Genomic DNA, 16733 nt, shown 5'->3' with positions numbered 1-16733 from the left:
GAAAACTTCCCTCTTCGGCTTTTCAGTCGTCTCGTTTGCGCAAAGGATTAATCGCGAGTATGGCAACGACGACAGAGAATAGAGAGAGCGGATAAAGACGAGGACGAGAAACGTCGTCGTTCGCGTCTTTAATATTTTCCAAAGTGCTTAAGATAAATGTATCGCTCATTTTTAAAACATTATTATTGAAAATTACTTTGAAACAACTAGTTGGGATATATCGTCTCGAAAGAGTTGAATTATGATTGATAGAGACATACGCGATATTTTTCAACGTAATATAAAAATCTTTCCGCGACATATAGGATGTCCCATTTTAAAGGATCCACTCAAATATCTCAGAAACACTGCGTTAAATCGAAAAATGTTTCGAACAAAAGTTGTGTGGCTTCAAAGGGGCCATAAGATGGTGACAATAATTTGACCTTGGAAAATTATTCGAAACCCCCATTTTTTATTTGGTATTCTTGTAGCTGACATCGAGAGCTTTCCAAAACATTATAATAAAGTATTTTTTCATTAAGTACTTTTTGAGTTATTTTATATTTTAATCTGACATATTTTGATACAAAAAATTAAATATCTCGTAAAATATTTAGTTTTTGATAATCTTACCGTAATACTTCTATGTACAGAATAATGAGACAAATTAATTAGTATAAAAAAAAAATTGTTTTTAAGAAAATTAATTACAGTGTATTTTTTTAAACAATTATTTGTTTTTTTTTTTGGCACTAATTGATTTGTCTTATTATTCTGTACACAGAAGTATTACGGTAAAATTATCGAAAACTGAATATTTTACGAAATATTTTATTTTTTATATCAAAATATGTCAGATTAAAATATAAAATAACTCAAAAAGTACTTAATGAAAAAATACTTTATTCTAGTGTTTTGGAAAGCTCTAGATGTCAGCTACAAGAATACTAAATAAAAAATGGGGTTTCCATTTAAGATTTTAAAGTTGACTTTCACATGACCTTCAAATGATTTTCCAAGGTCAAATCATTGTCACCATCTTATGGCCCCCTTGAAGCCACACAACTTTTGTTTGAAACATTCTTCGATTTAACGCAATGTTTCTGAGATATTTGAGTGGGTCCTTTAAAATGGCACTCCCTGTATATATATATATTTTTTCTTTCTCTAAAAAAAAAAACGCTGTAATACTTTTGTTTAATCCGTTTAAGTTTGGCCCAGGAAACATTTTCGTGCGGTTTTTGCGCGCTACGATGAACTTATCATTTTGACGTAACGGCTGACATCATGTGGTCGCGTTGACAACATTAAAATATCAAGTAGAAGGCTTAATAAAAGTCACGGGCAAGTCTCGTTGAAGCCCGGGTGGATCACGCGCCATGTCGAAAACGCGGCCTGCGGTTTCCGCTGATCGCGCGTCTGCGATTCACGGTTCGAAATAAATTCCAACACATTTCGGAGATGCTTCGCTGTGTTACCTACTTATACTTAACCGTACGTTATAACATAGAAATCGTATTATCCGGTCGGATATGGGGCGCGACTGTGTACAGCGCGAGACCGTAAAATTATAACTCTGGCTGGCATTTCTAATTTCAGTGAATGCGCTAATGTTTCGCAAAATGCATTGGGTCACTTAAATGGGTAATGCACGTGGATGCGAAAGATCAAACCGTATTGTAATATTACAATCTAATGTTACCGCCATTGTAATAACACCGTGGAGCGGCAATAAATGATAAACAATAAAAACCATGCCACATATTTTAGAATTTATACTCGTCGAGTATTTGGTGTCGAAAATTTTTTGCGAGATCGTCATACTCGGAGATATATGTTGTTCTTCTTCCTTGTACGACATTTATTACGTGCCTATAGGTGCACTTTGTAGCTCGTTAGTTCGCGATGCACCCTTTCAATCGTGCGGCAATCCCCTCGCTACTTTTGCTACACGAGAAGGAAGAAAGAGAGAGATGGAGAGAGAAAAGCGAACGGAAAGGAGCTAAAAAAAGAGGATTAAAGTACAAGACGTCGCGCTAGTACTTTATCCACTTGCCGTTTGTCAGTAAGTGATCCAATTTCGATAGAAAGGATGATTTAAACGTCCCTTGATTTCACCATCTTGTGTAACACACCTCTGCTGTGAAAATACAACCTGAATACACAATGGCTCGACTTGACCGAGAAAAAGATGCGCTAGTGAACAAAATTCATTGATATACGTGCGATATAATGACTCGAATGCAATTGTGTTGTATATATAGCATTGGCTGTAAATAATAATTGGAAAATATTAAATAAATTTAGTATTTAAATTTCTCGAAAAATTACAAAAGTATCGAATATAAAAATATTTTTCGAGACTTGACGATTTTTGAGTTACAAAATCATTGTGTGTCGTATAATAATAAAAATATTATTATTATGCAAAAAAATTTAATAACCCAGTAATAATTTTTTTTTTCCTATTTCCTTCGGGATATAGCAAAGCATTTTTAATTACGGATATTTTACAACGGCATCCTGAAGTGGCTGAAATAAAGCTCGCTTTTATGGACGAGTAATTACCACCGCGTAATGAAAATAACCTTTCGAAATAATCCCGCGTAGGATCAATGAATCATCGAATTTGCACAAATTTCTCGCCCGCATCATTTTGGTTGTATTATTATAATCCTTACACAAAATATTTAAAGCTCGTTATATTATGTACATCATAACTGATACCTAGTGAAAAAGCATCTTATTCTTCTGATTTTTTCACACATTAAGAAATTGTTATTATATTATAATTATATGTATAATTGTATATAATTATTCATATATTATTAAAATATTATCTTTTCTCTTACGCGTGTTTTCGTGAAATTATACATTTTTGTCAAATTTAACTCAAATTATTGATGAACGATAGTTTTCACACATTATATGTATATAAAAAAATATAAATAATTTATATAAAATATCGATATGATATGAAAATCAATTTTATATAAACGTATGTGTGGTGCCGAAAAAGCAATTGATGAATTCACTTCTGACAGAGAAGAATAGGACTTATTTGTGGCGAACGGTTCTCGATCTCAAAGTCAGGAGAGAAATGGATTTCTTGTACCTACCGAGGAGGAATTGACATAAATGTAGATCCACCTGTACAAATGAAGATCCATTTTTCACTTGGCAGCCTTGTGATTCTGCCAACGGCTTTTTACAATAACTCGACCGAGGTCTGCGATAACTGACTACAATGCGATATCAGACGTTACATACCATGCTACTCTAAAACCGATAAATCATATCTTGTGTTCATTTTTGTAAAATATCCACCCGACTTATATAGCTGTCTCGAACGCTTTATCTCGGAAGCATTTATGGGACCGACATGGATGATATTGACGTGACTAATTTTGCGACGTGCTACGCAATAAATTTCTTACGTTATGACATTTCTGTATATCGCGGAGAAAATGACGATGCACGTACGAATAAAAAATATAAAGAGAGATATCGAATTGAAAAATTGAACATGTTACATATTTATGAAAAAAATCTTATTCCGCAATTTATATTCTATTATCTTGCATTCATTGAATTTATATTTTGTTTATATTAGAAGAATTTTAATTTTTTTTTAATTCTAATATTGATTTTTTATTAATTAATTTATGATACATGCACAATTTTGGATTATTAATATTATCAATATTATTAATATTCCATATTTATTCCTTGTGGTAGTTATATAATTTTTGTAATTTCAACATATGCAACATGTCAGAATATTTTAATTCCATTGTATTATAATGTAAATCCTCCCTAAGACAAAGGCTTTTGCCAAGGCTTTTAATCATTTCACTGGTGTCACAGAGTTTCATCTAGCAAATCGAAACGTGCTATCATCCCCTTGCGTTAATCGATAAATATAATTATTCCACGTCAGTTTTATGACATAAAAGTTTTCGATGGAAACAAAGCTTCGTGGATCAGAGACGAGGGGGAAAAAGGAGCTACGAGAGTCGGTAACCCTCCAGCAAAATGAGCTATAGCTCATAAGGCACACGACGAAGATTGATTAGCGCAGATTCATTTGTTCGTTGACTTTTTCTTATTAACTCTCCCTCCCTTTCTCTTATCGTGTAATGATAATGTGATTATTATTCTTGGAAAATTGGGATATTTTTAATGAACAGGTAGATTTGACAGAGACAAAGTTTACTAACAAGATCATTATAAAACTCGTTAATACTATTTTATCGGGGTAATTATTTTGACAACAGTAAAAATTAAATAAAATCATTATATTCGGATACCAATAAATCATCAAAAACTTCGTCATTAATGTATCGAATGCTGAATTAGTAAGGCGGAATTGGAATAAACGAATCACTAATGTATAATTATTACGATGTAACAAGTTTGTTAATTATGCTATAATAAAATACGTATCTACAAATAATATACGTAATACACAATGGCAAACGTAATGACTTTGTCATAAATTGAATATTATCAATATATTGTATGTATATATTCACACAATATCAAATACATTAATATTTAAACAAATATTAATGCGAAGCATACAAGAGCTGTCCGAAATATAATTTTCTCACATTTTCGAAAAGGAAATCACACACGCTCACGCGTTTTTCACTCGCATCTCTTACCAGACTCGTTGACCGCCTTTCGGCGGTCCTCCTCGGTTGGGGCCTCTCCCTAGTGATCGCCGAGTGCTTGTACTTTCCAGTCACCGAAATCCAGCGCTGTGACAGCTAAAAAACCAGATATCCACTATCGTTAAACTACGGCTCCAACGCGACGCGATATGATTGTGCGCGAAGGAATTTTGGGAGCCGCCAATTTTCGCTACCGCGTCCCACATAAATCTTCATCGCGCACACATGTCGTGTACGTATGATGCATGAGTGTGTCGTGTAAATTTAAGCGCATTGTCACGCGGGAAGAGGCGTTCGACGAAGGTGGCTCGATCGCACGACAGCGGCCGACGAAGATGAGCTGATTGACGGAGTTGACGGTATTTTGGCCGCATTACAGGACGACCGCGCGTAGGACGTTACGTGATTAGCGAACGGAACATCGCCAGGATCGAAGCGAGAAAAGAATAACCGGACGTTGACGGCGCTTGGACGAGAATTCTAATTAGCGTGATGACGCCTGGGGGAGTCGAGATTCCGGGCAAACGCCATCGCAGGGAGAGAAACATTACCGTAATTTACATTACGGTCTCTCGTTGTTACATCGTCGTGTTAATAACACGCGGGGATGAAACCGAGCGAATTTGTCCACAATTAGATTAAAAAAAAAATCATTTCTGACAACGCGATCGATAAACAGAGCGCGGCGCGGCGACGTTGCGAGTGAAAAAGGTCGACGTTAAATCAGACACGCGCGTATATATTGAGTGATTGCATAAGTTCTCTCTCTCTCTCTCTCTCGTGCCCGATTTAAATATAAACTTCAATAGATTATATTTTAGAGATAACATTTTTATTAATCAATTATATAGTCTCCATTCTTTTCTACAATGGTTTTCCAACGATCTATAAGCTTATCGATTCCATTTTTGAAGAAAGAACTTGGTTTTTCTTGAAAAAAGTTTGTAAGGTGGTTTTCGACAGCTTCCTCGGAATTGAGATTCTTGCCATTTAAACTATTCTGCAAAGACCGGGACAGATAAAAATCTGAAGGCGCAATATCTGGAGAATATGACGGGTGCTGCAGAATTTCCCATTGCAACTCCTGCAGTTTTCCTGCAGCTTATTCCTTTCAGTCGGGAGATGCGGCACCCGCGTATCAAGCTTGGAAATGTATCCAAGCTTTTTTAAATGACGAAAAGCGGTTGAATTATCGATGTTCAGCCTCTCAGCAATATCCTCAGTTGTAATCCTTGGGTTTCTTTCCACTAAGGCATGCACAATGTCATCATCGATGCCAGAAGGCCGTCCAGAGCGGGGTTGATCCTCCATGTTGAAATCACCATTTCGAAATCTGCCAAATCACTTTTTGACTGTTCGGAGAGCAGGAGCGCGGTCCAAATAAACGCTTTGAATATTTTTTTATGCAATCCCAACATTCACGCCTTTTCGAAATTCATATAGCATTACATGCCGCAAATGCACCTTTTCGTTCTCCATTTTTAATGATTTCTCTTATGCACAAATGGACTTATCTGAACAATATCTGACGCTAAATTGACATAAGACAACGTCATCTATTCGGTGTAAGCAACAATTACCACACGAAAACAATAGAACTCCGCCATGCGGCAACTTAATGCCATCTATGAAAATCGGGCACGAACTTATGCAATCATCCAATATTACCAATATCGTTGTGTGTGCTCGGCTCAATTGGTTACGAAGCCATTTTTTAAATAAACGCGCGTAGCCCGTATTTTTTCGCCGTAGATTTTATGCACCTCGCTTTTGTAACGGAGGCAAACTTTATTCGCCGATATTCGTGCGAAAATATCCATAGGGCCGCTGTTAGCCAGGTCATTTTGTACGATTCGACCGTTCGATTCTTCGCGCATAACTATAAAGATTCGCGCGATTTCTATATTTCTAATTCACGAAAAAACACACATATCAGAATATATAACGTTTATAAAAGATTTATAACATTCTATCACAATTTTCAATGACACGAGTCGATTTTAACGAACTGTAACAAAAATTTCGCCAACTCTAACAAACCCTAACGCATCGTGAAGAGGAAAAGGTATGCCACTAAAGTTTAGTGAAGAATTATTTTCTGACATCCACAAAATTAACGCTTCGAGGATTATTGTCGGTGCTTGATAATTGACATGGCAATTTAATGTTTACACCGTGGTTTCTTTTCTCCCATTGTTTCAAGCGTCGTGTGTTCACGGAAGACTTCTCGAAAGTATCCAAGTACCCTGGTCTCAACGAGTGGCGTTCGTTTCACCGATGTTTCCTGGACTCGAGCCAAACGGAATCTTTATACATTGGGAATCGCGTCGACCATCTACCGAGTTAGTTTCATTCGCGAAAAACGAAACGGACACGAAACGTAGGCAGCGTGACTCGCACTTCAATCGATTTCTGCGCCCCGTTTTCCATATTTTTTTTTATCACCCTTCCATCCCGTCGTTACGTTTCTCAGCGATTCCCCACGATTTCGCATTTTGCATCGGGATCGAGGATCGGACTGTCGTTCGCGACGCGATAAAAATGCACGAGGGCGTCGACGAGATACGCGACCGGTGAATAAGAATGAATGAGCAGCGCGGCGCATCGCGGAGGATAAAGCGGAAAATAGAACTGCGTGTCGCGCGAGGGCTGATGAGGATCCTTTCTCCGTCGTGGTCGTCGCGGCGGAGGAAAAACTGTAGCAAGAGGGAAGCGAGTAATTGGACACCGGGTGGCTATATTAGAGCACGCGGAGACAGACGGAGATGGAGAACGAAGAGACGGCGAGAGCGTCGAAGGCCGTGGAGAGACGGAAGAGTGAAGAGATGTGGAAAGGAAAGAGGATGGAGCGAGAAATAGAAGAGAGAGAGAGAGAAAAGACGAAGATGTTGAAAATGGGACGGAAGCGAGATGGTGAAACTGGTACAGAACGGATGAGTGAAAAAGAAAATGGTACGAAGGGATAAGTCTTTAAAAAGCGGAAAAGTAGGAGAGTATAGAGGACCAAGCACACATAGAGACGAAGAGACTCGAAAGAGATTGTGATGGCGATCGTGCGCGTCTCGCTATAAGAAAAGAGAGAAATGCGATGATGTGTGTGAGGAAAACGAATAGAAAACGAAAGAGTGGCAATTAGAGCGAAATAGAAGGTAGATGGCAAAATTGGTATAGTTAGAGAAAATAATGGGAAAATGGGAGAAGAAAGAGAGAGAGAGAGAGAACGGAAAAGTGGGAGAAGCCAAGTTAATAAAAACCGAAGTAAACCAAATGTATACGTAAATTAAGAGGAAGAAGAGAAAAAATAAAAAGAGTTGAGAAATGAGAGGAAAATCTGTTGCATAAAAATTAGAAGAGATAGTAGAACGATAAACGCAAATGTTATCGCTCCGCGAGTGATTATTGTGTAACATTTTTAGCATGAAAAGAGAATAATCAAAGGAAGCAAACAAGATAAAAGATAACAATGAAAATAGACAAAATTAAAGAGGCTCTCTTTCTTGGAACAAAATAATCGAAATGGAATGAAATGTATAAATAAAGGCAATAAAGCGTCGCTTGCTTTAAAAGAGAGACGGAATGAAGAATCCTTTTACTCTAGAGTGACGAAACATTTTAATGAGAAGCTGTGCGGTATTAGCAGGCAAGAGCGCAAGAAAATCAATATTAAATTAGAAGAAGAAAGATGTTTAATACAGAATTTTGAAAATCGTAATAGAAAGTTGCGTAGAAAATTCGCATCGGGAATAGCGAGAACTAAAGTGAGAGTCCCAGGACAGATTAGGGTTGAAGAAGATAAATGTATCAAAGAGAAAATAAAAAAGAAAGAGAAGAGAGACACAAAAATCAGGATGAGCGAACGAAATCGATAAGACAGGAAGAAACGTGGCGAGAAACTCGAATGGAGATATATTCGATGGACGATAGTCGGAAAAGAGAGTCGTTCTTGCAGTGACTTATTTAATTTATTATTAGAAAAAGGAATAAAAAGACACGAGGAAAGGGGTGGGGGGGGAGAGAGGGGGAAATATCGAGAGAGAAATCAATTTGAAGCACGAAGGGTGGACATACAAGGACAGATATGCAGAATCCAGAGAGGATCTCTCGCTCGCCATCGTCATCGTCGCGATCCAGCGCGTGTTCTTCACGCGCGTGCGTGCGTGCGTGCGTGCGTGCGTGCGTGCGGGCGTGCGTGCGTGCACGATACCGTTTTAGTATCCGAGCGTATCGGTGCGCACCAGTGTGTGCATTATCTAACACTTAAAATTAGACGGCGATGGCGACGGTAGCGACGAGAGACGACGACGATGACGACGACGACGACGACGACGATACTCCCTCTCTCTCTCTCTTTCTCTTTCATGATCCATAAGAGGAGGGAGGAAACCGGATGGAGATGTTCGTTGAATGCGATTCCCATGGATTACGTTGCGATGCGCCGACGATGCACTTGCACTGATCACATGGTGTAAAACTTCCTCTCTCCGCGGCGACACTTTCTTTCTTTCTCTCTTTTTTTTTTTTTATAGCACTATGTTGTACCGCACGATATGCGCTCTCGCTCGTTTCTCCGCGATCTCTCCACCTCTCTCCTCCTCTTTAATTCTCTACTTCCTCCGGCCTTACTTTCCGGCGCCGTATCGCTTTAAAGTAGTGTGGTGTTTATCGGTATGTCGTGTGGATGACGAAGATGCCGGGATGAGACGAAGTTTACTCAGACGCACCGCGATTCGTCCGGGCCGGCTGGCCGCCCGTCTCAGAGTGAATGTCTTATTAGTTATTTCTGGTTTAGCTACTTCGTCGGCGCTCTGTTCCTCCTCCTTCTTTTCTTGATCTTCTGCCCGAGAACCGACTCCCTTTTCCGCCCGTCGTCCCGCATCCCGACCATCGCTTTCACAAATCATTCGAACCCGATTTACATCGCGCCATCGCTCGTGCAAGCTCGAAAGCTCGCGAGGATTAAAGCTTGCGGCGAATACCTGCGTACTCGGCGAGATCGATCGAATCCGCGATAGGACGATCTAATCGAAATTTTTGGATCCAAAAATCAAAGCATTGTTCTGGACAATCGAATCTTCGAGAAGAATATCCACTTTGGAAGACGTCAGTCGCGAAACAAAGTCCTCTTTCGTCCTTGAAGCATCTCAATGACATTTCGATCTTGATGCAAGTGCGTTTCGAGTACAGCCATATTCGTTCGCGGAATATTGAATACCTCGCGGAATTTCGAGATATTTTTTGTCTCCGCTCTTGGCACGTCCGTGTCTTGTTATTCTTTGTTCAATCGTGCATTTATCAAAAAATAAATCCTACAACATCAATATAGCTCTTTTTTTTTTTTTTTTTTTTTCTAAAGCGCAAGTCGAAAATACCTTGCGACACACGAGATATCGCGACGTAAACGACGAGGTGCCCCGGTGAATTCTGATTTCGAGAGAACTTTAGCGAACGCCTGGATATATCCGACGATGCTCCTTTTTAACCTTCCAGGAGAAGTTTTACGACTACGTGTAACTCTTCTTCTCTTTGCCCGCGATTATCTCCAATTGTTGCTTTCGCAACCCCTAAATTTTCTTCGCGCGTTCAGGTAATATGCGCGTAGGTGTGCCACATTTTATCTGTGTTTTATTACAAGTCGTAAGAAGCGGACGAATACGTTGATTAAATAGGCTCGCCGCGCTTGGGGAGCTCCCTTATGAGGGAAACCCATCTACTGCCTGTAACATTAAATTTTATCGCGCGATAAGACTGTTCATTTTATGAGAATTGGAAAGAATCCGCGTACCCTCTATCTCACGGGGATGCAAATCCCTTAAATTTCTACACAAATTGTATATGGTGTATAAATTCTTATATAAACGCCCTCTTTTTTTTCCTCTTCATTTTTTGCTTTCCACTTTTTGCGCAATACAATGTAACCGGAATTAATGTAAGGCTATTAAATTGTAATAAAAAATTATTATTTTCCAATAATGAAAAAGTAAAAAAAATAGCAATATTTATAAAATATTTATAAATATTTCTTAATCGTGGTTAATTTTACTTATCATTAAATAGAGACACACATTGTAAAAACGTTTCTCTATTCCCACTTAAAATAAAAGTGTGATTTATAGAGAAACGTACAGAAAGGATTAATCATTTAATTAATCATTGAAATATATTAGGTGTACAACTTTGCTTCCGCCGTTTTTTTTCCGAAATTCGAGCCTTTATTGTAAAAAACTGGTTATACATTTATGATTCAAAGTATTGTCCACTCCCAATGATCGTGCCAATTCTTTTTGACTTTGACTCGAGTCTTCATTAAGTAATGCCTCCAATTCTGCATCTTCGAAAACCTTCTCTCTTCCACCGCTATGCCGGTCTTCGACGTGAAAATCACGTCGTTCTTGAAGCGTTGAAACCATTCACGACACTACCTCTTTCATTAATAGGGACTTCACCATAAATATTTGAGAGCATTCGATGAGCCTCAGCCGCAGATTTCTTCATATTGAAGCAGAAAATTAAAACCTCCCGCGAATGACGAGAATTTGGCTCGTAAACTGACATTTTCAATCGAGAATAACTTTATGATGCAGACACAAATCGACTAATGTTTCTATGGGGTTATGTTGACAGATGCCCAAGTTTATCGCACGACGTCTATGATCTATTTATTTCGACCACTACTTACCGCTAAAGCCATCTATAGGAAAACGGCGGAAGCAAAGTTGTACACCTAATATGATATCCTGCAGATAATTGTAATTCGCGTAAAAGAAATTTTAGTATTAAATTTCAGTATTAAATTATTATCGGTAAGACAATATTTACTTGCATTTACTTGATGATATTAAAAGTGGCAAGTAAAAGATTGCGCCTGCGAGTTGAAAATAAACGGAAACTTTAAATTGTATCGATTAATTCATCCGTGGAGTCATGTTCGAGCGTTAGGAGAGCGGGAAGAAGGATTCTTTCCCTCTCTCTCTCTCTCTCTCTCTCTCTCTCTCTCTCTCTCTCTCCCTCTGAGCTCGCGCATTTCGCGTCGGCGGTGCTTCCTCTTCCAAATACGGATGATGTGTTAAAAGAGATCTCGTTAAAGTATGTGACCCGTTACCAAGCCCAAAGAGAGAACGGGCGAGTTTAAAAGATGACAAAGTGGATGCCGGAACACTATGTACGGGCTGCGGATTGCTCGACGTAACGACCCTTACATCCCCATTTATGGCTTCCTGTCCTTTCAAAAGCCCGACGGTAATAAATGATAGCGAGAGTAAAACGCGCCGAGTTGAGAGGAATAGAGAGAAAGAAAAAAAATAAGAGAGAAAGAGAGAGAGAGAGTAAAAGAGGTGACTTTTTCTATGTTTGCACCGACGGGTAATTAGACGCGAAGAATTACTTTGCGGGTCGTTACGTGTGGCCAATAAAGGCGTGCCGTTTGCGAAAAGTATCGGTCCGACGTGACAGATCGCTCAAGTGTGAAATTGCGATTATTATTCCACACGTTATATCAGAAACACACACACACGCGCGCACACAGATAGCCATTTTTCGCGAAATCCATGTTTGACATAATACAACGCATCGATTGATGACGATTGTTGTCTTATTTTCAAAAATAGATTAACAGGATATTCGCAGCAGATGAAACGTCATTCTCGCGCATAGAATAAGTCGGCCGGGAATAATAAAAGGAAACATGGGAAAAGAGAGAGACAAAGAGAATGTAACATGTAATAAGTATCGGGAGAGGAGCGAAATCATGATTAATATGGCAAAAAAAGCTCTTGATATAATTAATCTGTATAACTATATATCTTTCGGAGCTTCAATGTGACTCAAATTTCAGATTAACTCTCGCGAATAATATATATATGTATAATGACATAACAGAAATGAAATAATAGGAAATAATTGTTATCAACATTTAGCATTCGTGTGATTTGATATTTTTTCAATATCAAGTAATTTAATATTTTAAATTTGATCAGGTAAATTTTACTATTTTTTTTTTTTCGACAGAAAATGTTAATTAGAATTATCAAATATTTTTAAAAGAGAGTCCAGAATTTTTTATGTAACCTGTTTCTTCGTAAAAATTTGAACTACAATCTATCATTGATTTTTTAATATTTATAACTCCGCGATGTCTTTCTGCATATTACTTATGTTTTTTTTTTTCTGTTAAGAACATTTTTTTCTGACTTTTGCCTATTTACTTATTAACTAATATGATACTTTTGTTCAATTTCACGTGACAAACAATTCAAAATTTTCTTAGCCAACAATCCCATATTATTTTTTATCGCAAGTAGTAATAATTCACTTTATGGCTTCATGTCTCGTCAAACTCTCATGGAGTAGTTCCTTCTCTATTATTGGCGTACGCAGTGATTTTTTTCTTATAAGTCTGCTTGTTTATTTTGCGTGCATTATGTCGAGCGGTTTGCAGCTTTAAACGAAAGATTATATTGCGGCTGCTATAAAAGGAAACAAGACAAACACGCTTAAAAATTTACGCAATGTATATAACACGTGTATCCTCTGTTACGCTATCGGTATTGCATCGCGTGCATAAATCTGATCTTACATTCTTACATAAAAACGAGCATATGTGGAATACTTTATTCTCGTTTTGACCGAGAAGATTAACCCAGAAATTCCGCCTCTCCATTCTAAGTGGATTCCAAATCAGCGACGATGGCATGGATATCTCTTGGAAAAATCGAAGACGACACTTGGGATTCGAATCTTGGCCAGTTTAATTGAATTCCGAAAGTCGATGCTGCATACTAGATCAATCAAGGAATTACTCGATAAAATTCTTTAGAAAAGTTTGAATCAAAATTAATCGAATAAATTCTAACAACGCAAATATAATTATTTCATGAAATAGAGAGACTATGGAGAAAAATAAAGATTATATTAAAATTTCAAATATGATAATTTATAGAAATTCAACTTGTACACGACAGTAATATGTAAAATCATTCTCAATCGATAGAATTACGAAGAAATGTGCTTTATATTCCTTCGCGCATATTTCCATTCATTTATCTCGATTCAGTTTTATCCTAAAAAATAACTTCGTTCTTTTATCAACGAAAAAGAGGAATATAATTCGGAAAAGAGAACAAATTAAGCGAGAGGCGCAGCATCGAGAAGGAGAAATAAGATATCGTCGTTCGTTCTGTCTCTAAAATGCATCGACGTTTTCACGACAGATCACCGCTTGATACTTACGAGATTCGACTCTATTCGTCTCGTAATCTCAAGCTGCCGCCGTGATTTGACGCTACGAAACGATTTCGGTGTGTTTTCGTTTAGATCCAAAATGAAGACGTAATGCTATCGATAAATATCTCCAGACGAATCAAAGTGAAAATCCGACGAGAATATCTCACTTCGCTTTTATAAAGCTATCATGATCATTGGTCGTAATTATCAATCTATATATATACAGGGCGTCCCATTTTAAAGGACCCACTCAAATATCTCAGAAACACTGCGCACAGTATAAAAAATAAAATTGTTTTTAAGAAAATTATTTACAATGTATTTTTTTAAACAATTATTTGTTTTTTTTTGGCACTAATTAATTTGTCTCATTATTCTGTACATAGAAGTATTACGGTAAAATTATCGAAAACTGAATATTTTACGAAACATTTAATTTTTCATATCAAAATACGTCAGATTAAAATATAAAATAACTTAAAAAGTACTTAATAAAAAAATACTTTATTATAGTGTTTTGAAAAGCTCTCGATGTCAGCTATAAGAATACTAAATAAAAAATGGGGGTTTCTATTTAAGATTTTAAAGTTGACCTTCACATGACCTTCAAATGATTTTCCAAGGTCAAATCATTGTCACCATCTTATGGCCCCCTTGAAGCCACACAACTTTTGTTTGAAACATTTTTCGATTTAACGCAGTGTTTCTGAGATATTTGAGTGTGTCCTTTAAAATGGGACACCCTGTATATCTCGATCCCCATTTAATGATAAGTCTTTCTTTAGTGTCAGACATTATCGTATTGTATTAGATACGTTACTCGATGCACATCAAGACGTTGGAAATAATCTTTGGAAGATTTTGGCAAGTTACTGACAACATTAATATCTCCACGTGTTCATTTAATCTGCGACAACCTTGCGCGAATATCTGCGCGGGACATTAATTTCTCGGTATTTTAAAAATAAAATTTATACAATGTTTGACATATTAATCTTGATGGAATTTCGTCGACTGTCGTATATCGATCGAGGTGAAAAAATACATCGTGGCAAACTTTCGCGTGGAATTATCGTTTTGACTTCGAGATAGTCATATAATTATAAAACTATTAATGTTAGTTCTTCCAATTAAGCTTCTTGCACTTTTTTACTCATGCTTGTTAGAAGTATATATAAAATTCCAACATCAAAAGTTCATTTAATGAGTCAATACATCATTATGTCACAAAGTGATTATATCTTTAGCATATTAAATATTTTTCTTATTTAATCACTATTTGATATATAAAATTATATTACATCATTTTCTTTGCATCACATAAGCAAAATTTCAGTTGAACGCTACTCTTCTCTTCGGCGATTTTTATATAAATCTTACCAAGTGAATGAAATCGCTAATAATAAGCAGACTGGTTCGATCGTCATCCACCTAAAACGTAGAGAATGCGATAGACTTGTAGACCGAATTTTGAAGTTCGCCTTCACAAGCGGTTACACCGCACAATGGACATTGTACGGAGACCTATATCGCTACTGGCCGTTTAACGTAAATGGCTACATGAGCCGAAACAAAGGACTCGTCGAACTAACAATAAACCTATACACGGTTGGCCAAACAGGTGTTTCCTGTCATGGCTCTTCGGATTACGTCATATTATCTGGATGAGTTATAGTGCATAGTAATTATCACCGATCAAAATTCATCATATTTTAATGACGCGCATCAAATATTTCCATTTCATTTAAAATAATTAATGACACTGGTGATATAGATTATGATATAAAAAAAAAAAAAAAAAAAAATTTTACATGATTTGTAATTAATATGAAAAAATATAATTAATATCAAAAATATTTTAAATATAGCTATACTTTAAATATTACATTATTTTGAGTATGCGAATAAATGTGAATGCTTACAATTTTACAATAATGAATCGTTCATTTAAATATTAGTCTTTTATATTATGTCATTACGTGTAAAATTTATAGGCATCTTATATCGCAGAAAATGTTTTTTTTTTCGAATGCTATTACATGCGGAAATTTATCTCGCTCTTTACATTAGCGCTACTCGAGGCACCGCGTCCTACACCCCTAGTTGCTATTTTCACTATCGCCCACAGGTTATTTATAACTGTAACGAATGTGTGTACGACAGACACGTTTCGTTGCCGGCGCGCAACTCCTACTTGATGGAAAATACATTTCAATCTAATTTACAATTGAATATGCGCGTCAGGATGATCCATTCTAAATTACAAAATTATTTAGCGCTACTGCGGTATCACAATTACGCGGATAGCGATGGCGTATTTTATTTTCATTGGCGTATGCGATTATCTTAATTTCACACTTTTGTCGTTTACATTCACACACGAAATCGCGTTCGTACTTGGAAAATTAATAAGTACAAAAAAGCCTATTAATTGAGCCGAAATAGTTTCGTAGATACCAATTTTCTGTATCGCCGTTTCTTTATGAAATAATTACTATATTTTTCGTAAAACATTGAACATTCTTAATAAAATACAATAGACAGAATTTTTCTTTTTCTCTTTTTCTTGAAATAATGATCTAAAATTCTTTTCGCTTTTTATGCAAGACCACGTATGCAAGATAATGTTTTTGTAAAGCCATTTAAAAAAAAATTGACAATATTACTTTATTCATCTGTAATATGGATTTTATAAAAAAAATATAAAGTATTCTTTTATATAAATAACCGAGAGCCCTGATATACGATAATAATATAATAATATATTGTTGTTATCTAGTGTAGGTCAAATGATATATTAGAGCTATATATTAAAGTCCATTAACGATGAGACAAGCTATCAATAACAATGACACA

The 16733-nt window shown here is 36.7% G+C and overlaps 2 protein-coding genes across 8 annotated transcripts in view; one reads left to right on the top strand and one right to left on the bottom strand.

Annotated features, from left to right (window-relative positions):
- Positions 1-9450, bottom strand: part of Tn (tripartite motif containing protein thin) — a 71275-nt gene extending 61825 nt beyond the window's left edge. Inside the window, exons 1-2 of one of the 7 annotated variants that reach the window (XM_070297774.1) lie at positions 9380-9450; positions 4650-4754 (exon numbers count right to left, since the gene is read on the bottom strand). The gene's annotated coding sequence lies outside the window, so the exon portion shown is untranslated. The other 6 variants (XM_070297777.1, XM_070297775.1, XM_070297779.1 and 3 more) reach the window with 6 other exon arrangements.
- LOC138934114 (uncharacterized) overlaps positions 1-16733 on the top strand; it is a 31866-nt gene that overhangs the window by 1066 nt on the left and 14067 nt on the right. The window lies entirely within an intron of this gene.

Source organism: Polyergus mexicanus, unplaced genomic scaffold (assembly GCF_030449975.1).
Source record: "Polyergus mexicanus isolate NDT 795.1 unplaced genomic scaffold, iyPolMexi1.0 SCAF_6, whole genome shotgun sequence".
NCBI lineage: Eukaryota > Metazoa > Arthropoda > Insecta > Hymenoptera > Formicidae > Polyergus > Polyergus mexicanus.
Note: the sequence above shows the minus strand (reverse complement) of the source record. Positions and strands in the feature narration are given on the sequence as shown.